Below are 18,651 nucleotides of genomic sequence, written 5' to 3' on the forward strand. Positions count from 1 at the left end.
TGGCGACACCATCGTCGCAGCCAGGCATTCACCTCCAGGATGCACCTCTCTCTGCCCGGGCCCCTACCTTTGACAGGAAGGATAGAAGAGAATACCACCTGCGCTCCAAACTCCTTCACCCGTAGGATGGGAGAGATTCAGGAAGACTGGAAAAGGGCAAATAAAGTGCAATTATAAAAAGGGTAATAAAGATAAACCAGGTAATTACAGCTTAGTCAGCTTAATTTCTATACCCAGAAAGATAATGGAGCAAATAGTTAAGCAATTTGCAAATGCCTAGAAGATAACAGGGTGATAAGTAACAGTCAGCATGGATTTGTCAAGAACAAATCATGTCAAACCAAAAGAGCTTTCTTTGACAGGATATCATACCGTGTGGCTAAGGGGGAAGCAGTAGACGTGATATATCTAGAATTTAGTAGAACATTTGATACAGTCTCAGATGACCTTCTCAAAACAAGCTAGGGAAATGCAATCTAGATGGAGCTATTATAAGGTGAATGGATAACTGGTTCGAAAACTGTTCTCAGAGCGTATCAGAGGGGTAGCCGTGTTAGTCTGGATCTGCAAAAGTGACAAGGAGTCCTGTGTACTTTGGGGTATGTCTACACTACCACCCTAGTTCGAATTAGGGTGGTTAATGTAGGCAACCGAAGTTGCAAATGAAGTCCGGGATTTGAATTTCCCGGGCTTCATTTGCATAAAGCCGGGAGCTGCCATTTTTAAAGCCCCACTAGTTCGGACTCCGTGCTCGTGGCTACACGCAGCACGGAGTAGGTAGTTCGGATTAGGCTTCCTATTCTGAACTACCGTTACTCCTCGTGGAATGAGGTGTACCAGTAGTTCGGAATAGGAAGCCTAATCCGAACTACCTACTCCGTGCCACGTGTAGCCGCGGGCACAGAGTCCAAACTAGCGGGACTTTAAAAATGGCGGCGCCCAGCAAGATGCAAATGAAGCCCGGGAAATTCAAATCCCGGGCTTGATTTGCAACTTCGGTTGCCTACATTAACCACCCTAATTCGAACTAGGGTGGTAGTGTAGACATACCCTCATAGACTAACAGATGTATTGGAACATAAGCTTTCATGGGAAAAAAACCACCGTCTACGTGCATCTGACGAAGTGGGTCTTTGCCCACGATAGCTTATGCTCCAATACATCTGTCAGTCTATAAAGGTATGTCTACACTAGCCCCCTAGTTTGAACTAGGGAGGCTAATGTAGGCATTCAAACTTGCAAATGAAGCCCGGGATTTAAATATCCCAGGCTTTATTTGCATGTTCCCATCCGGGCACCGTTTTTAAATCCCCCTAGTCCGAACTAACTGCCCGTGGCTACACGCGGTAGTCAAATGTTAACTCCAACTAAGTCCTACACCTCAGAGAATAGTTATCAATGGTTCACAGTGAAGCTGGAAGGCCATAATGAGTGAGGTCCTTCAGGGATCAGTTTTGGGACCTTTCTGTTCAATATCTTCATCAACAATTTAGATGACGGCATAGAGTGTGCTTACAACGTTTGTGGGTGATATCAAACTGGAAGAGTTGCAAGTGCTTTGGAGGATAGGGTCATAATTCACAATGATTTGGACAAACTGAAGAAATTGTCCTTATTGAATTTCATCCTGATTACCTCAGACCAATGCAACATACGCCCCCTAAGGAGGAACAATTGATTGCTCATATAGAAACAACAAATGACTCCAAAGGATTCCTTCCTAGGCAAAGGGATCGGTGGGTCATAGTGGAACACAAGCTAAATATGAGCAAAAAAAATGATTGTTATTTTGAAATCCTTTAGCAGGAATGTTGTACGTTAGACATGTAAGACTGCTCTTTGGGTGAATAAAAGCCAAAACATAGAATGACAGAATCATAGCACACAAGAACTAGAAGGGACCTCGAGAGGTTATTGAGTCCAGTCCCTTGCCCTCATGGCAGGACCCCGTACCATCCCTCATAGATGTCTATCTAACCTGCTCTTAAATATCTCCTGAGATGGAGATTCCACAACCCCCCTAGAAAACTTATTCCTGTGTTTAACCACCCTAATAGAAAGTTTTTTCTAGTGTTCTCTGCTGCAGTTTAAGCCCATTGCTTCTTGTCCTATCATCAGAGGCTAAGGAGAACAATTTTTCTTCCTCCTCCTTGTGACACCCTTTTAGATACCTGAAAACTGCTATCATGTCCCCTCTCATTCATCTCCTTTCCAAACTAAATAAGCACAATTCTTTCAGCCTTCCTTCCTAGGTCGTGTTCTCTAGACCTTTAATCATTCTTGTTGCTCTTCTCTGGACTTTCTCCAATTTCTCCACATCTTTCTTGAAATGTGGTTCCCAGAACTAGACACAATACTCCAACTGAGGCCTGATCAGCACAGAGTAGAGTGGAAGAATGACTTCTCGTGTCTTGATCACAACACACCTGTTAATGCATCCCAGAAACATGTTTACTTTTTTTGCAACAGCATCACTCTGTTGACTCATATTTAGCTTGTGGTCCACTATGACCCCTAGATCCCTTTCTGTAGTACCCCTACCTAGACAGTCGCTTCCCATTCTGTATGTGTGAGACTGATCCTTCCTAAGTGAAGTACTCTGCATTTGTCCTTATTAAACGTGATCCTATTTACCTCTGACCATTTCTCCAGTTTGTCCAGATCATTTTGAATGATGATCCTATCCTCCAAAGCAGTTGCGACCCCTCCCAGCTTTGTATCATCTGCAAATTTAATAAGTATTGTCTGTATGTCACTATCTAAATCATTGATGAAGATATTGAACAGAACCAGTCCCAAAACAGACCCCTACTAATTATGCCTACTAGATATGCCCTTCCAGCAAGATTGTGAACCATTAATAACTACTCCTACATGTTTGTTTGTCTGTAAAGTGCTACCAGACCATTTGTTGTTTTTAAAGTTTATCCTGTACAGACTAACTTGGCTACCCCCTGAAGCTCTCTAAAAATGGTTATCCAGCCAGTTATGCACCCACCTTATAGTAGCCCCATCGAGGTTGCATTTTCCTAGTTTATTGATGAGAAGGTCATGTGAGATTGTGCCAAATGCTTTACTAAATTCAGCTATACCACGTCCACCACTGCTCCCTTATCCACAAGACTCGTTATCTTATTAAAGATAGTTATCAGATTGGTCTGACATGATTTGTTCTTTACAAATCCATGCTGGCTGTTACCTATCACCTTATTATCTTCCAGGTGTCTGCAGATAAATTCCTTAATTACTTGCTCCATTATCTTCCCTGGCACAGAAGTTAAATATGGGTCTCTCCAAGCCTGAGTGAGCAATGATAGCATCAGTTTAATGTTCTGATTCTCATGTATGAAAAATCAATACATAAAATGAGGAATTCAGGCTGGATTGTCTAAGCAGAAGGTGTGGTATGATCAAAAAACTTGGAACCACCTACTGATGGTGACAGATTTGTTGTTACTGTCAAACCTTGGAATAAGGATTTGATGCTGATGTTAAACCTTGTGATAAAAACACTGTGTGCAATTTTGGGGAAAAACCTTTGGACATACTAAGCACAGTTATTAGGATCCTCTATAATGTGAAGAGAACTTACACTAGTACTGCTTCTCAGTCATTGCCTGTAAGCAGACATAGAGCTTATCAGAGTAGAGAAACTATCAGGGATGTGGTCTGTGGTATGGAAGGGAAACAGAGGCATGCCAGCACTTGGCTGTGATGGCTGGATGCCAAGATATCCACCTATGGGAAATGTTTACTATCTACATTTTGTTAACCCCAGTTAGGGAAGCAGAAATATTCACAGTGATGCAAAAGTACCAGGGAAGACTGTTCTGCCACACTTGGGCATCATATTGTTAAAACTGAAAGGGCCGTACTGCCTTCCAGTTAGTCCGAGAGAAGCTCTGGTACAGTGAACCAGGGGGGTGTCAAAGCAGTGCCCTGGAATGCCTGTATTCCTCACTGTCATAGAACTGTGACATTTCTTAAACAACGTGCCAGGGAAGGTCTTAATTGGCTCAAAGACCTTGTGCCATCCAAACATGTGCACTGTCAGTGTGCAGCCAAGCACTGGACTTGGCACCAGGGGGTTCCTGACACATGCTGTAAATGTGGGTTTGCTAAACCCACAAACCTCTGCTCAGAGGGGTCTTTAATGGCCACTAATCAGCAGGCGTGTTGTACCATGGGAGTCACCATTCAGTGAGCGCTGCTCAAGCACCGCACAACGGGGATGGCTCAACTCAAGGGCTCAAAATTGCACCACATCATCCCAGAGGGATTGTTCATCCCAGTGGCTCAGCAAAGGCCACCAGGGCAGTTCTGGGCACATCTCTTCTAGGCACATGGGCTACAAATATAAAACAAGGAGACAGGTAGAGCCTGCCTTTGTCTTTCTCCTCCCACACCTGCTCCAGCAGCCTAACCCCCAGGGCTGACCCGGAGTCCCCGGTAATTAAAGATTAATTTTCATTAAAGAGTCTGTCATGTGAATAAACCTCCAGGAATATGTCCACCCTAACCTTGCAACTCTGGCACCTACACTGAAGCAACAAGAATGCTGAGAAGGCAAAAACTTAATCTGAGGAAACATCCAGGTGTACAGAGAATCCCAGGAACATCCAGGTGTACAGAGAGACCCAATAACATCCATGTGTACACAGAGACCCAGGAACATCCAGGTGTACCGAGAGACCCAATAACATCCAGGTGTTCAGAGAGACCCAATAACATCCAGGCGTACAGAGAGTCCCAGGAACATCCAGGTGTACAGAGAGACCCAATAACATCCAGGCGTACAGAGAGTCCCAGGAACATCCAGGCGTACAGAGAGACCCAATAACATCCAGGTGTACAGAGAGACCCAGGAACATCCAGGTGTACAGAGAGACCCAATAACATCCATGTGTACAGAGAGACCCAATAACATTCAGGCGTACAGAGAGTCCCAGGAACATCCAGGTGTACAGAGAGTCCCAGGAACATCCAGGTGTACAGAGAGACCCAGGAACATTCAGGCGTACAGAGAGTCCCAGGAACATCCAGGTGTACAGAGAGACCCAATAACATCCAGGTGTACAGAGAGACCCAGGAACATCCAGGTGTACAGAGAGACCCAGGAACATTCAGGCGTACAGAGAGACCCAATAACATCCAGGTGTACAGAGAGACCCAGGAACATTCAGGCGTACAGAGAGTCCCAGGAACATCCAGGCGTACAGAGAGACCCAGGAACATCCAGGTGTACAGAGAGTCCCAGGAACATCCAGGTGTACAGAGAGATCCGTGTACTGAGAACTGTAACATCCAGGGGCATCAGAAAACTGCTTGCTCTCAATACTGCCTAGTGTAATACAGGTTCAGATGTAGACGATGTGTTGAGTTTCTCTTGTCTTTGGGAACAATCGTTGGCATGTCATGCCTCCCACTTAGGCTCACTTAACACCTGTCTTTCTGCAATAGCGACTGGTTTATGCGACGCCTGAAGCAGTGTGGGTTGGCTGAAGTGCTTGGGGAAGAGCTCGGTTCACAAACTCTGGCGCAGGCCTTCTCCACATCACAGCAGGGGCAGATGGGGTGACAAATGAACGCTGCTCAGGGCTGTGCGGCACTCAGGTGCCAGGCTGCGGAGCTAGGAGGAACGGCTGGGTGCCTCTCTGTGTACGATTCAGGAGAGGCTCTGGGAGAGACGTGCCATCCAGCTGGGGGTGGGAGGTGCCATGTGTGGTTGTGCTGGGTGATCCCAGTGCCTGGAGGGGGTTGCTGCTTGTCTCTAGTGAGGCCTTGTGAGAGCCAGCCCAGCGGAGAGATACCGGGGCACAGCGGTTTCCCCGGACCAGGCCGACCCTGGGGATGCCGTCACATCCCTGCATGGAGACAATACAAAGCCCATTTCAAAGGTGTCGCTTGCGACTTTCACCCATATTCATGGTTCAGCAGCTTAGACAAATACCCACAATCACACTTGCTGCCCCTTCTTGTAGGGCTTGGCGACGGTCGCCCAGTAATTTATTTACAGTATGCTGTACATGTCTGTTACCATGGTAGCATAATCAAAGCCAAACTATCTAAACCCCTTGAATTTTTAAAACCTTGATCTTGTTTTACAGGAATGATTAACTGTCTGTGACAACCTTGTTTATATTTTTGTACAGATTTCTCCAAAGAAAGCCCAGAGGTAACAAGCAATTGACTAATGCTGTGTTGTCAAAGAGCTGTAATTATTTTCTGTGAGACCGAGTGGAGTGCACTATTAACTTGCTTCTCACGCAGCTAGAAATAAGGACACTAGTGGTCAAATTTGCTCTTTGTAATTACAACAGAAGTCCAGAAATGCCCTTTAGTAAAGCCAGACAAGGGTCAGAGTTTCCGGAGCATTTAAAAATGCGGCCATGGTACTGGCCTTGCACGCTTGGGGCAGGAGAGGGGCAAGAGCTCAAATTCCTACAGGCCTATTTCCAATTTTGCAAAAGTTAACTAACTCCTTGGAGGCTTTTTCCAGCAAAATGCTGCAGAATTCTTGAGAATCTGGAAGTTGGTTGAATCCTGAGTTTAAAAGCAGGAGAAATCTTCTCTAGATCCTCTGCTCTGTCCTTATTGTAGTGACGGGGAAGCCAAATGACTGTACTCATGAAGCTTTGTGATTAGCATGAGCACATGTCCTGTTTTGCCCTGTCCCAGCTGGTCCAACCTTTTGGCAAAACCGGGCCTTTTTAATGATTGCTCACTTGATCAACAGTTGGCAAGATCCCGGTTTTGCCAAAAGAGTGAAGTGTAACACCCAGTCAACCTATGGAACTCCTTGCCAGAGGATGTTGTAAGGTCCAAGACTATAACAGGGTTCCAAAAAGAGCTAGATAATTTCCTGGGGGGAAGGTCCATCAATGGTTCAAGCTCCCACCCTGAATGTCCCTACCTGGGAATGGGTGACAGGGGAGGGAGTCACTGGATGATTCCCTGTTCTGTTCATTCCCTCTGGGGCACCTGGCATTGGCCACAGTTAAGAGACAGGACACTGGGCTAGATGGACCTTTGGTCTGACTAGCATTGGCCCTGCCACACAAACAGCCATGGGATGGTCCTTCCTCACCCTGTGTGCAGTGACTAGCACTGGCCCTGCCACGATGACAGCCACGGGACGGTCTGTGCCCCGCCCGGTGTGCAGTGACTAGCACCGGCCCTGCCAGCCACAGGACGGTCTGTGCCCCACCCGGCGTGCAGTGACTAGCACTGGTCCTACCACGAGGACGGCCATGGGTCCTTAGAGGATTATTCTAAGAGGGGTGGGCGAGATTCTGTGGCCTGCGCTGTGCAGGGGGTCAGACTAGATGATCATAATGGTCCCTTCTGACCTTAAAGTCTATGAGTCTATGAGTCTATGCCCTGCCTTGCATGCAGTGACTAGCACCGGCCCTGCCAGCCACGGGACGGTCTGTGCCCGGCCCGGTGTGCAGTGACTAGCACCGGCCCTGCCAGCCACGGGACGGTCTGTGCGCTGCCCGGCGTGCAGTGACTAGCACCGGCCCTGCCAGCCACGGGACAGTCTGTGCCCCGCCCAGCGTGCAGTGACTAGCAGCGGCCCTGCCAGCCACGGGACGGTCTGTGCCCCGCCCAGCGTGCAGTGACTAGCACCGGCCCTGCCAGCCACGGGACGGTCTGTGCCCCGCCCGGTGTGCAGTGACTAGCACTGGCCCTGCCAGCCACAGGATGGTCTGTGCCCTGCCCAGCGTGCAGTGACTAACACCGGCCCTGCCAGCCACAGGACAGTCTGTGCCCTGCCCGGCGTGCAGTGACTAGCACCGGCCCTGCCAGCCACGGGACGGTCTGTGCCCTGCCCGGTGTGCAGTGACTAGCACCGGCCCTGCCAGCCACAGGACGGTCTGTACCCTGCCCGGTGTGCAGTGACTAGCACCGGCCCTGCCAGCCACGGGACGGTCTGTGCCCTGCCCGGCGTGCAGTGACTAACACCGGCCCTGCCAGCCACAGGACAGTCTGTGCCCCGCCCGGTGTGCAGTGACTAGCACCGGCCCTGCCAGCCACGGGACGGTCTGTGCCCCGCCCGGTGTGCAGTGACTAGCACCGGCCCTGCCAGCCACGGGACGGTCTGTGCCCCGCCTGGCGTGCAGTGACTAGCACCAGCCCTGCCAGCCACGGGACGGTCTGTGCCCTTCCCGGCATGCAGTGACTAACACCGGCCCTGCCAGCCACAGGACGGTCTGTGCCCTGCCCAGCGTGCAGTAACTAACACCGGCCCTGCCAGCCACGGGACGGTCTGTGCCCTGCCCGGCGTGCAGTGACTAGCACCGGCCCTGCCAGCCACGGGACGGTCTGTGCCCTGCCCGGTGTGCAGTGATTAGCACCGGCCCTGCCAGCCACGGGACGGTCTGTGCCCTGCCCGGTGTGCAGTGATTAGCACCGGCCCTGCCAGCCACAGGACGGTCTGTGCCCCGCCCAGCGTGCAGTGACTAGCACCGGCCCTGCCAGCCACAGGACGGTCTGTGCCCTGCCCAGCGTGCAGTGACTAACACCGGCCCTGCCAGCCACAGCACGGTCTGTGCCCCGCCCGGCGTGCAGTGACTAGCACCAGCCCTGCCAGCCACGGGACGGTCTGTGCCCTTCCCGGCGTGCAGTGACTAACACCGGCCCTGCCAGCCACAGGACGGTCTGTGCCCTGCCCAGCGTGCAGTGACTAACACCGGCCCTGCCAGCCACAGGACGGTCTGTGCCCTGCCCAGCGTGCAGTGACTAACACCGGCCCTGCCAGCCACGGGACGGTCTGTGCCCTGCCCAGCGTGCAGTGACTAGCACCGGCCCTGCCAGCCACGGGACGGTCTGTGCCCTGCCCGGTGTGCAGTGATTAGCACCGGCCCTGCCAGCCACGGGACGGTCTGTGCCCCGCCCAGCGTGCAGTGACTAGCACCGGCCCTGCCAGCCACAGGACGGTCTGTGCCCTGCCCAGCGTGTAGTGACTAACACCGGCCCTGCCAGCCACAGGACGGTCTGTGCCCTGCCCAGCGTGCAGTGACTAACACCGGCCCTGCCAGCCACGGGACGGTCTGTGCCCCGCCCGGCGTGCAGTGACTAATACCGGCCCTGCCAGCCACGGGATGGTCTGTGCCCTGCCCGGTGTGCAGTGACTAACACCGGCTCTGCCAGCCACGGGACGGTCTGTGCCCCGCCCAGCGTGCAGTGACTAGCACCGGCCCTACCAGCCACGGGACGGTCTGTGCCCTGCCCGGTGTGCAGTGACTAACACCGGCCCTGCCAGCCACGGGACGGTCTGTGCCCTGCCCGGCGTGCAGTGACTAACACCGGCCCTGCCAGCCACAGGACAGTCTGTGCCCTGCCCGGCGTGCAGTGACTAACACCGGCCCTGCCAGCCACAGGACAGTCTGTGCCCCGCCCGGTGTGCAGTGACTAGCACCGGCCCTGCCAGCCACGGGACGGTCTGTGCCCTTCCCGGCGTGCAGTGACTAACACCGGCCCTGCCAGCCACAGGACGGTCTGTGCCCTGCCCAGCGTGCAGTGACTAACACCGGCCCTGCCAGCCACGGGACGGTCTGTGCCCTGCCCAGCGTGCAGTGACTAGCACCGGCCCTGCCAGCCACGGGACGGTCTGTGCCCTGCCCGGTGTGCAGTGATTAGCACCGGCCCTGCCAGCCACGGGACGGTCTGTGCCCCGCCCAGCGTGCAGTGACTAGCACCGGCCCTGCCAGCCACAGGACGGTCTGTGCCCTGCCCAGCGTGCAGTGACTAACACCGGCCCTGCCAGCCACAGGACGGTCTGTGCCCCGCCCGGCGTGCAGTGACTAGCACCAGCCCTGCCAGCCACGGGACGGTCTGTGCCCTTCCCGGCGTGCAGTGACTAACACCGGCCCTGCCAGCCACAGGACGGTCTGTGCCCTGCCCAGCGTGCAGTGACTAACACCGGCCCTGCCAGCCACGGGACAGTCTGTGCCCCGCCCGGCGTGCAGTGACTAACACCGGCCCTGCCAGCCACGGGAAGGTCTGTGCCCTGCCCGGTGTGCAGTGACTAACACCGGCCCTGCCAGCCACGGGACGGTCTGTGCCCTGCCCGGCGTGCAGTGACTAGCACCGGCCCTGCCAGCCACGGGACGGTCTGTGCCCCGCCCAGCGTGCAGTGACTAACACCGGCCCTGCCAGCCATAGGACGGTCTGTGCCACGCCCGGTGTGCAGTGACTAACACCGGCCCTGCCAGCCACAGGACGGTCTGTGCCCTGCCCGGCGTGCAGTGACTAGCACCGGCCCTGCCAGCCAGAGGACGGTCTGTGCCCCGCCCGGTGTGCAGTGACTAGCACCGGCCCTGCCAGCTACGGGACGGTCTGTGCCCCGCCCGGCGTGCAGTGACTAGCACCGGCCCTGCCAGCCACAGGACGGTCTGTGCCCTGCCCGGTGTGCAGTGACTAGCACCGGCCCTGCCAGCCACGGGACGGTCTGTGCCCCGCCCAGCGTGCAGTAACTAGCACCGGCCCTGCAAGCCACGGGACGGTCTGTGCCCCGCCCAGCGTGCAGTAACTAGCACCGGCCCTGCAAGCCACGGGACGGTCTGTGCCCCGCCCGGCGTGCAGTGACTAGCACCGGCCCTGCCAGCCACAGGACGGTCTGTGCCCCGCCCGGCGTGCAGTGACTAGCACCGGCCCTGCCAGCTACGGGACGGTCTGTGCCCCGCCCAGCGTGCAGTGACTAACACCGGCCCTGCCAGCCACGGGACGGTCTGTGCCCCACCCGGCGTGCAGTGACTAGCACCGGCCCTGCCAGCCATGGGACGGTCTGTGCCCCGCCCAGCGCGCAGTAACTAGCACCGGCCCTGCCAGCCACAGGACGGTCTGTGCCCCACCCGGCGTGCAGTGACTAACACCGGCCCTGCCAGCCACGGGACGGTCTGTGCCCCGCCCAGCGTGCAGTGACTAGCACCGGCCCTGCCAGCCATGGGACGGTCTGTGCCCCGCCCAGCGCGCAGTAACTAGCACCGGCCCTGCCAGCCACGGGACGGTCTGTGCCCCACCCGGCGTGCAGTGACTAGCACCGGCCCTGCCAGCCACGGGACGGTCTGTGCCCCGCCCAGCGTGCAGTAACTAGCACCGGCCCTGCCACGGGCTGGTCCAGTCCCGCTCTGCACAGCACCGGTGGAAGATGACAGGCAATGTGCTAGGGGCCATAGGCACCTGCCTGATTCCTGCTTCTGTCCTGTCTGTGCCAGGAACAAGCTGGCGGCCAGCAGCCCAGGGGCAGATGGGAGCTCTCCTGCCTGCGTGGTTGCCCTGAACTCTGTGGGCTACCAGGCCAGGGCTCAGCCTATCGTCTCCTCAGGCGTGTCCCTGGCCTTTGCGCCTGCTGCGGTGCCTGGAGCATGAGTGCTCCCTAATGGCCAGGAGTGCCTGGCGGGAGGCAGGCTGAGCGGGGTGTTGCTTTGCAGCAGCACATGAAGGACTTGCCTGCACAGGGCAGTTACCAGCAGAACTTCACTCTGGTGGTTCGGGGCCAACTCCCCTGGGCTCTGCAATCAGTGTCAGCCGCCCCGAAAAAGGCACTTTTCCTGCTGGAGAGGGGGTCACATGGGCACGTGTCACGTCCCTCTGGCCCTGCCCTTCTGCTGGAAAATCCCCACATGGAGCTTGCCCCCAGCCGAAATGGGGGCAGCCTGGGCCTGCCTGGCAGACAGAGACTTTGCATTGTGCCCAGTGGCACGTGGGCTGGGCCGGGCTGTGCAGCATGCTAGCCCCATGAAGCACGGGGAAGTCCAGGGGCTTTCCCACCTGATAGAACTGAGGATACCTTTCCAGATAGAACCTTTCTTGGTTGCGGGGGGGCTGACCCACAGAAAAATCAGTCACATCCGGCTCCCGAGCCTTGGGCTCCCCACCCCTGCTACAGAATATTATCCTACACCCAGTACAATCCTGCAGGGGTGGGGTCGTGCAGGCGAGTGGAAGAATCACACAGGTGTGAGCGGAGGAATCTATTTTTATCAGACCTTTGCTCTTAAATAACCCTTACAATGTCCTGGGTTTTGCGCAGAAGAAAGAAATTAACGAGGTGTGGAGCTACCTGCAAGGGGAGTCCAATACATCTTGTTCCCAAGGAAGGGTGCGAAGTGTGAGAGAAACACAGGAGTCCGGCCTGCTTTTGGTGCAACAAGTATCAAAACCGAATTGAATGTCTGCATTCTGCGTGCCCAAGCCACTCGGAATGGGGCTGGTTTTACTGCTGTCGCTCACCATTTTCTAGTTCTCCCCATGCTCCCAGGAGGAAAGGGTGAAATGGTCTTTCTGCAGCCTCTCTGCAAACTCCAGAAAGCACTTCATTTAAAGCTTTCACTCCTCCTTATCTATTCCTCTCTGAAGAGTCTGATCATGAATTATACATTCTGTCGCAGCATGAAATATTCCACTCATGTTCTTCAATTCCAATTCAAGCCACCAGACAAAGAGACGAGCTGTTTGAGCACGGAATGGCTCTCCCAGTGCCATGCTCGCCTTGCTCCTGCTGGAGTGCCTGATCAATAGACCCGCAGCCCTCTAAAGGCATCAGGTGCCACCGCTGCTCTGTGGGTGCCATTCAATTAATTACAAGACACACCTGGGCTCAGGCAGATGGACAGAGCAAATACGAGTTTAGCCTGAGCATCACTGAGAACGTATCTGTAGCTTTCTAAAGGTTAGAGGAAAACTAAAACGAAAAATGTCCTTATTGCTCCTGGAAAGTCAGCCATTAGCCCTTCACATCTTCAAGTTTCTAAAGGCCTCCTAGAAAGGTCAGAATGGAGGATTGCAACTACTGAGTGTAAAAGCGATGACCCAGCCTCGGTATCAATCCACATTAGCAGCCAGCTCATATTGGAGCACATATAGTTCACATGCACATGAACAGAAATCAGGAAAAACTTCCTGCCTGGCAGGGGGGTTAAAAACTGGAATAAATTGCCTGGAGAGGTTGTGCAATCTCCATCACTGGAGAGATTTAAGGGCAGGTTGGACAGACACCTGTCAAGGATGGTTTAGATGGTGCTTGGTCCTGCCATGAGGGGAGGGGGCTGGACTCGATGGCTCTTGAGGTCCCTTCTAGTTCTGATATTCTATGATTCTATGAAAAGTCGTGTTTGGGAATATATGTGGCCAAAACCAAGGGGCCTGGTTCACTACTTTTGTACTGCAGTGTAATGCTGACTTTTCAGTGGAGATTTGTCAGAATAAAACTGGTGTCAGGCAGCAGTGAGCCAGGACAAGAGCTGGAAACAAAGGCATTGAAATTCACTGCGAGCCACGCACAGATGACTATCGTTATGCAGCAAATAGGAATTAGAGCGGAATGGAATTCTGATTTGGTTTCTCCAGTTATTCTCAGCAGCCAGTGACTGGCCAGCACACAATGCCCTCCAGACTATGTTGCCCGCATACCCCCGGCTACAGACTGACTGCCGCTCTTGATAAGAAAAATAAGAACAGGCAGGCTCAACCAGCTTCACCTGGCAACTCCGGCCAGTTGTCGGCTGTTGTTCCGTTCGCACAGGACACGTATAAAATCAATTTTGAAGACCCGTTGAAAACTCTCCTGCAGTTAGAATGGCACAGCTATCGGAGAGGGCTGTCTCAGTCTGTACCCGCAGTCCTGGGCCATTGAAGAGCCTGACAGACTGACTCGAGTACGAGCTTTTGTGGCTACACAAGTGCACCTGACAACGTGGATTTTACCCACGGAAGCTTCTGCCCGAATCAATCTGTTAGTCCTTGAGGTGCCGCAGGACTCCTTGTTTTAACGACACAGCTGCACATCTTAGCCCGGGCCTGAGGTTTGCATCGACAAACAATATTTCAAAATACAACACTTTTTCCTTTGACTTTTTTTTCCTTTTGGTACCTGCCACTGGCAGCTCCACTGTCTGTCTGTCTGTTACTCCAAGAAGTCCGGTCCTTCAGCTTCTTTCGCCTGTGAATGAAGTGACACGGAGCTGCAGGATCCTGTGACAATGTCCAATGGCATGAAATGCTACAGTCCTGTGCTGTGTCACTTCCCAAGCATGCCATCAGGTTCTGACATGCATCAAATCCTGTATCTTTTGGGAAACTTGGAGCTCTGTGTCTGAAGCCAGGTGGCCAGTGATGGAAAAAATAAAATCTCCCAGAATCAAAGTCAGCTGGCTCAGCAAACCGCTGCATTTTCTGGAGGTCCAAACCCTTCTGCTCTCAGCTAAGCTTCAATTATAAACAAGTCTCCAGCCATCAGGTAGGACAGGTGTGACGTAGTGGGGGTACCTGGCTGGTTTCTATGCTGCTGGCTCTGGGGTAACCCCCACTGGCTGCCATGGGTACCACGACCCAGCAAAACAGGATGAGTCACTATGCAAACCAGTATGGCCAGACACCCCCCATGGAGAGGAACAAAGGAAGGTGGAATGCTGCCCTGGCTGGGGGGCAGGGCTGGAAGAGGGTGAGTTTAGTGGCTGTCTGGGAGCATGGAGGAGACAGCCTAGGGAAAGGGGCTGGAGTTTAGGGGCCCAGTCTCCCCCCATCTCAAGGGGGCCTGAGGCATCCTAGCCCAGCTCTGGGACCAGATTACATCTGTGCTGGGCTGTATCCTGGAGAGGCAATAAAGTTCCTCTATTCCACCGGCTGGTGCAGTCTGTTTGTACCATTTCGGGTAATTTCAGAATGGGAAACGTGTGTCAGTGACGTGCGGCTGTTCGCACAGCGTGAGCAGGAGAGGGCTGGCTCTGCTCATGACAGGCTCTAGCCTTGATGCCTAATGCTGAGAGGCGAACGTGGTGCTTCCCTATTGCACTGCACGCAGCTTCCCAGGCGTGCCAGGCACTGTTACCGGGAGTAGACTGTAGTAAGATGAAAGCCTAAAACATAAGCCCATGCAGCACAGACTTGGTCCCAGCTAACGATGGACAAAACATGGCTAATGTAAAGCAAAGCTAAGCTGTGAGCAAGAGGCTGGCCCCAGTTCACAGAACTCGGCATGAACAGAGCTGAGAGCACAAAACACTAACTGGTGCTAGGTACCGACTGCAGAGCACTAATTGGTACAGGTCACAAGTTGAAAGCACATGGTACCAGCAGCTCATTAAAACAGACCTTGGTACCCACTCCTCACAGATACAGACCCAGGTCCAGGAAAAGGTCTAAAATGGCAGCATGGTGGATAGAGATGATCTAATCAAACCATGCGGTACAGGGCGGTGGGTGGTATCTAAGTGGTGTCAGAGGGTGGCAACCTGATATGTCGGCAGCGAGGTGTGATTTGTTGTACCTGTATACAGGTGGTGCCTTTGTATGACCGGGGGGCAGTGGAAATTTCCCATGGATCGAGTCGTTCCATTGCTACGGGTACTTGTGCGCAGTGGTTCAGTAGAGTCTACTGACAACTCTTACTGCACTTCGCTCTACAATAAGCCTGGCCTGGCCCCTTGGATCCTTCTCTGGTTTGTGGACTTTGGGGGCGCTCTCAGGGTCTGCTGTGGAGACTAAGCGCACAAGTCGACACGGCCCCCAGCGCACACGCAAGCAGCCTGCTGGTTATTATCGGCGATGGACCCAGAGACCAGAGAGGACACCGCGGCAGTAAATCCCAACAGCCTCCTGACTAAGTGCATTGGTGACCCCGACCTCAGGTCTGGTAAGCAAGAGAGCTGTCCTCTAACATGGCAGAAAGCCACGAGCTAGGGAACCCCCTCCCCTCTCCTCGTGCAGGAGCGGCAGAGAGCGCCGTGCCAGGGCGGGTGGAGCTGAATGTGCCCCTTTGTGTTAGGATGGCTGGCAGGTCTCTAGGCAGCTCCGAGGCCAGCGCTTTGCTGGGTTATTCAGCCGCACTCAAGGACTTTCTGCCTCTCTCCGAGGGTGGGGAACATTCCAGCCACAGCTGGGTGCCACTTGACATTCAGGTTCTTTAACTGTGGAATGGCAGCACACGTCTTCCCCAAGGACCAGCCTGTCACTGAGCACTCCCCTGCAAGGCCTGAAGTGCAGCACGTGGCTGAGCCTGCACATCTAAGAGTCACCCAGCCTCCATGGGAAGAAATGAAACCGCGCTCTCCACCGTGCCCCCTTTGCAGCAGCTCCTTGAAGGTCAGCTCATCTTTCTCTCCCGCTCCTTCTGCGGCTGCGAGGGTGATGATAAATCACATCGGAGAACTGAAAAATGTCACCCTGTCTCACCTTACCAAATTTGAGGGAAGCAGCCAGATCACTGCTGCACCCGTAGGTGGGGGTGTCAGCCCCAAAAATCATATAAAAGGGGGCCATGTGAGGTGTTGAATAGAAGCTTACTGTCTGCTAATCCTATGTACGCTAGTCATGTGATTGTATAATGTCTGTGTGTGCAATTATAAGCATGTACTTGTATGGATACTGAATATTTCTCTGCATGTGGTTGAGCATTGGGCAGAGCCCGGCCTATGGACATGCTAATTAGCGAGGCCCCGTGGGACAATAGCACTCAATGGGCCAAGGACACACCTCGGGAATGAGGGCTGACACCTAAGGGCTACCAGCAGGGAACACAGGGATAGGCCGCTGGCCAGGTGACCTGCTGCAGCCAAGAAGAGACCAGGAAGGAGGTATAAATATGCCATGTGGTCGACGCCATCTTGGTACTCAGCTCAGCTCTTCATCCCAGAGGCAGAAGTGCAGGGATCGAAAAGCCAGAAAGACCTGTGGACCCATCCTGATCCTAGGATGCACAACATGGACTTTTAAGCCAGCAGCTGTAACATCTCTGCTGGATCCTGAATCGAGAACTGGGAGATTCGAGGCATTTAATGTACTATCCTTTAACAACGTTACTCTCATGCTTTTCTTTATTGTAGTAATAAACCTTTAGATCGTAGATTCTGAGGGACTGGCTCAGCATGATTTGTGGGTAAGGTCTAGAGGGTAAATTGACCAGGGATCCGTGGCTGGTTTCTTGGAACCGGACAGAACTTGTTCGGGGTAGGTGAGGTTGGGTTCTAAGACCTCTCAGCTGTATATGAGGCCCGGGGCCATCTGGGGCACGGATATTGCTGGGGTGCCGGAGGGGTTTTGCTCGTGAGGCTTCAGGCAGGCAGCTGGAGCGCTCTGTGGGACTGGTTTGTGGCCTGTTTGGAGAGGTCACCAGTCTGGGGACTGTAAGGAGCCCTGAAGTTGAGAAATTCGCCCTGAGCCGACGCCCTCAGCTGTGCACAGACCGGCCCGGTCCGTCACACCTTGCTCCGAACAAATTCATAGCGTTTGTTGTGGGAATGCCACTGAGACATTCCACTTCACTAGGAGAGCTGGAGAAAGGGAAGGACTTTGCTGGCTGGGATTTCAGGGGAGAAAGAAATAATAAAAGACTTCTCTGCTCTGGTTTGGTGGCCATGCGCTGCTGAATCCAGTAATAGGCGTTAGCAGACAAACACGCCACTGAGCCAGGACACATATGTAACTCCCCCCCCCCCCCCATGCACACAGTCAACCGACTCAATTAATAGCATGGATTTCACTACTGCCCCCTCGGGCGGACAAAGACAACTCTTCGGGGTGCACTTTTGTACACAGGTGCAAACAAGCTACTCCTCACTCCTCACGCATCACACCTGTTTGAACACTGATTGTTAAACACAAAAGGATTAAGTGTCACAGAAAATGTTGAAAAAAAAATGAGGCAACTCAAACACTAGGGCTGTGTCTACACTGGCACGGTCTTACGCAAAAGCGGCCTCTCTTGCGCAAAAACTTGCTGCCTGTCTACACTGGCCGTGTGTTCTTGCGCAAGTAAACTGACGTTCTAATGGATGAAATCGGGGCTTCTTGCGCCAGAACTCTGAAGCTCCTGCTCAGGAATAAGCCCTTTTGCGCAACTGTTCTTGCGCAAGAGGCCAGTGTAGACAGGCAACATGAATTTCTTGCTCAAGAAAGCCCGATGGTTAAAATGGCCACCAGAGCTTTCTTGCGCAAGAGAGCGTCTACACTGGCATGGATACTCTTGAGCAAAAGCACATGCCAGTGAAGATGCTCTCTTCTGGAAGAGTTCTTGCACAAGAAGGTGCCAGTGTAGACGTAGCCTAGCAGTAAAATGAAGCTCTCTCCCAAAAGTTTCACAGATCTCTTTATTGCTCATCTGACCGATTATGTCTTACCCTAGAGAGAGCTTCTGTGGTAACCATCAAACCCAGCACCCACCTCGAACTTCAACCCCGCATCAACCCACCATTAGCTACCAAACAGCAGAACCTGCCTTGAAACGCTAACACAGGGCTGCTTAATAGAGCAATTTCACACTACAGAATTATGGGAACCTACTTTAAATAGACCGTGTGTGTGTGTGAGAGAGCGAGAGAGAGCAATGTTATCCTTTCATGCATGTGTGTGTGTGTGAGAGAGAGAGAGCGAGAGAGAGAGAGAAAGCAATGTTATCCTGTCATGCTTCAACACTGAGGAAATATAAAATCAATAGCGCTACCGCTGTGATACAATGGAAAGGTTTATGGGAATCAATACCGCACCTACTTTTCTATTATTTTATTTAATTGGAATTCTTAAATCCCCACCCCCACTCTCTTCCATACAATAAAAAGAGGATGAAAAAATGCGAACTGTTTGCTTTGAATCCAGTGAAGGTGTCTGGCTAGAAGGAGAGTTCATCCCACCCAATATTTGCCCCAGCTCCAC

This window comes from Pelodiscus sinensis, chromosome 5 (assembly GCF_052426305.1).
Source record: "Pelodiscus sinensis isolate ZL-2025 chromosome 5, ASM5242630v1, whole genome shotgun sequence".
Lineage (NCBI taxonomy): Eukaryota > Metazoa > Chordata > Testudines > Trionychidae > Pelodiscus > Pelodiscus sinensis.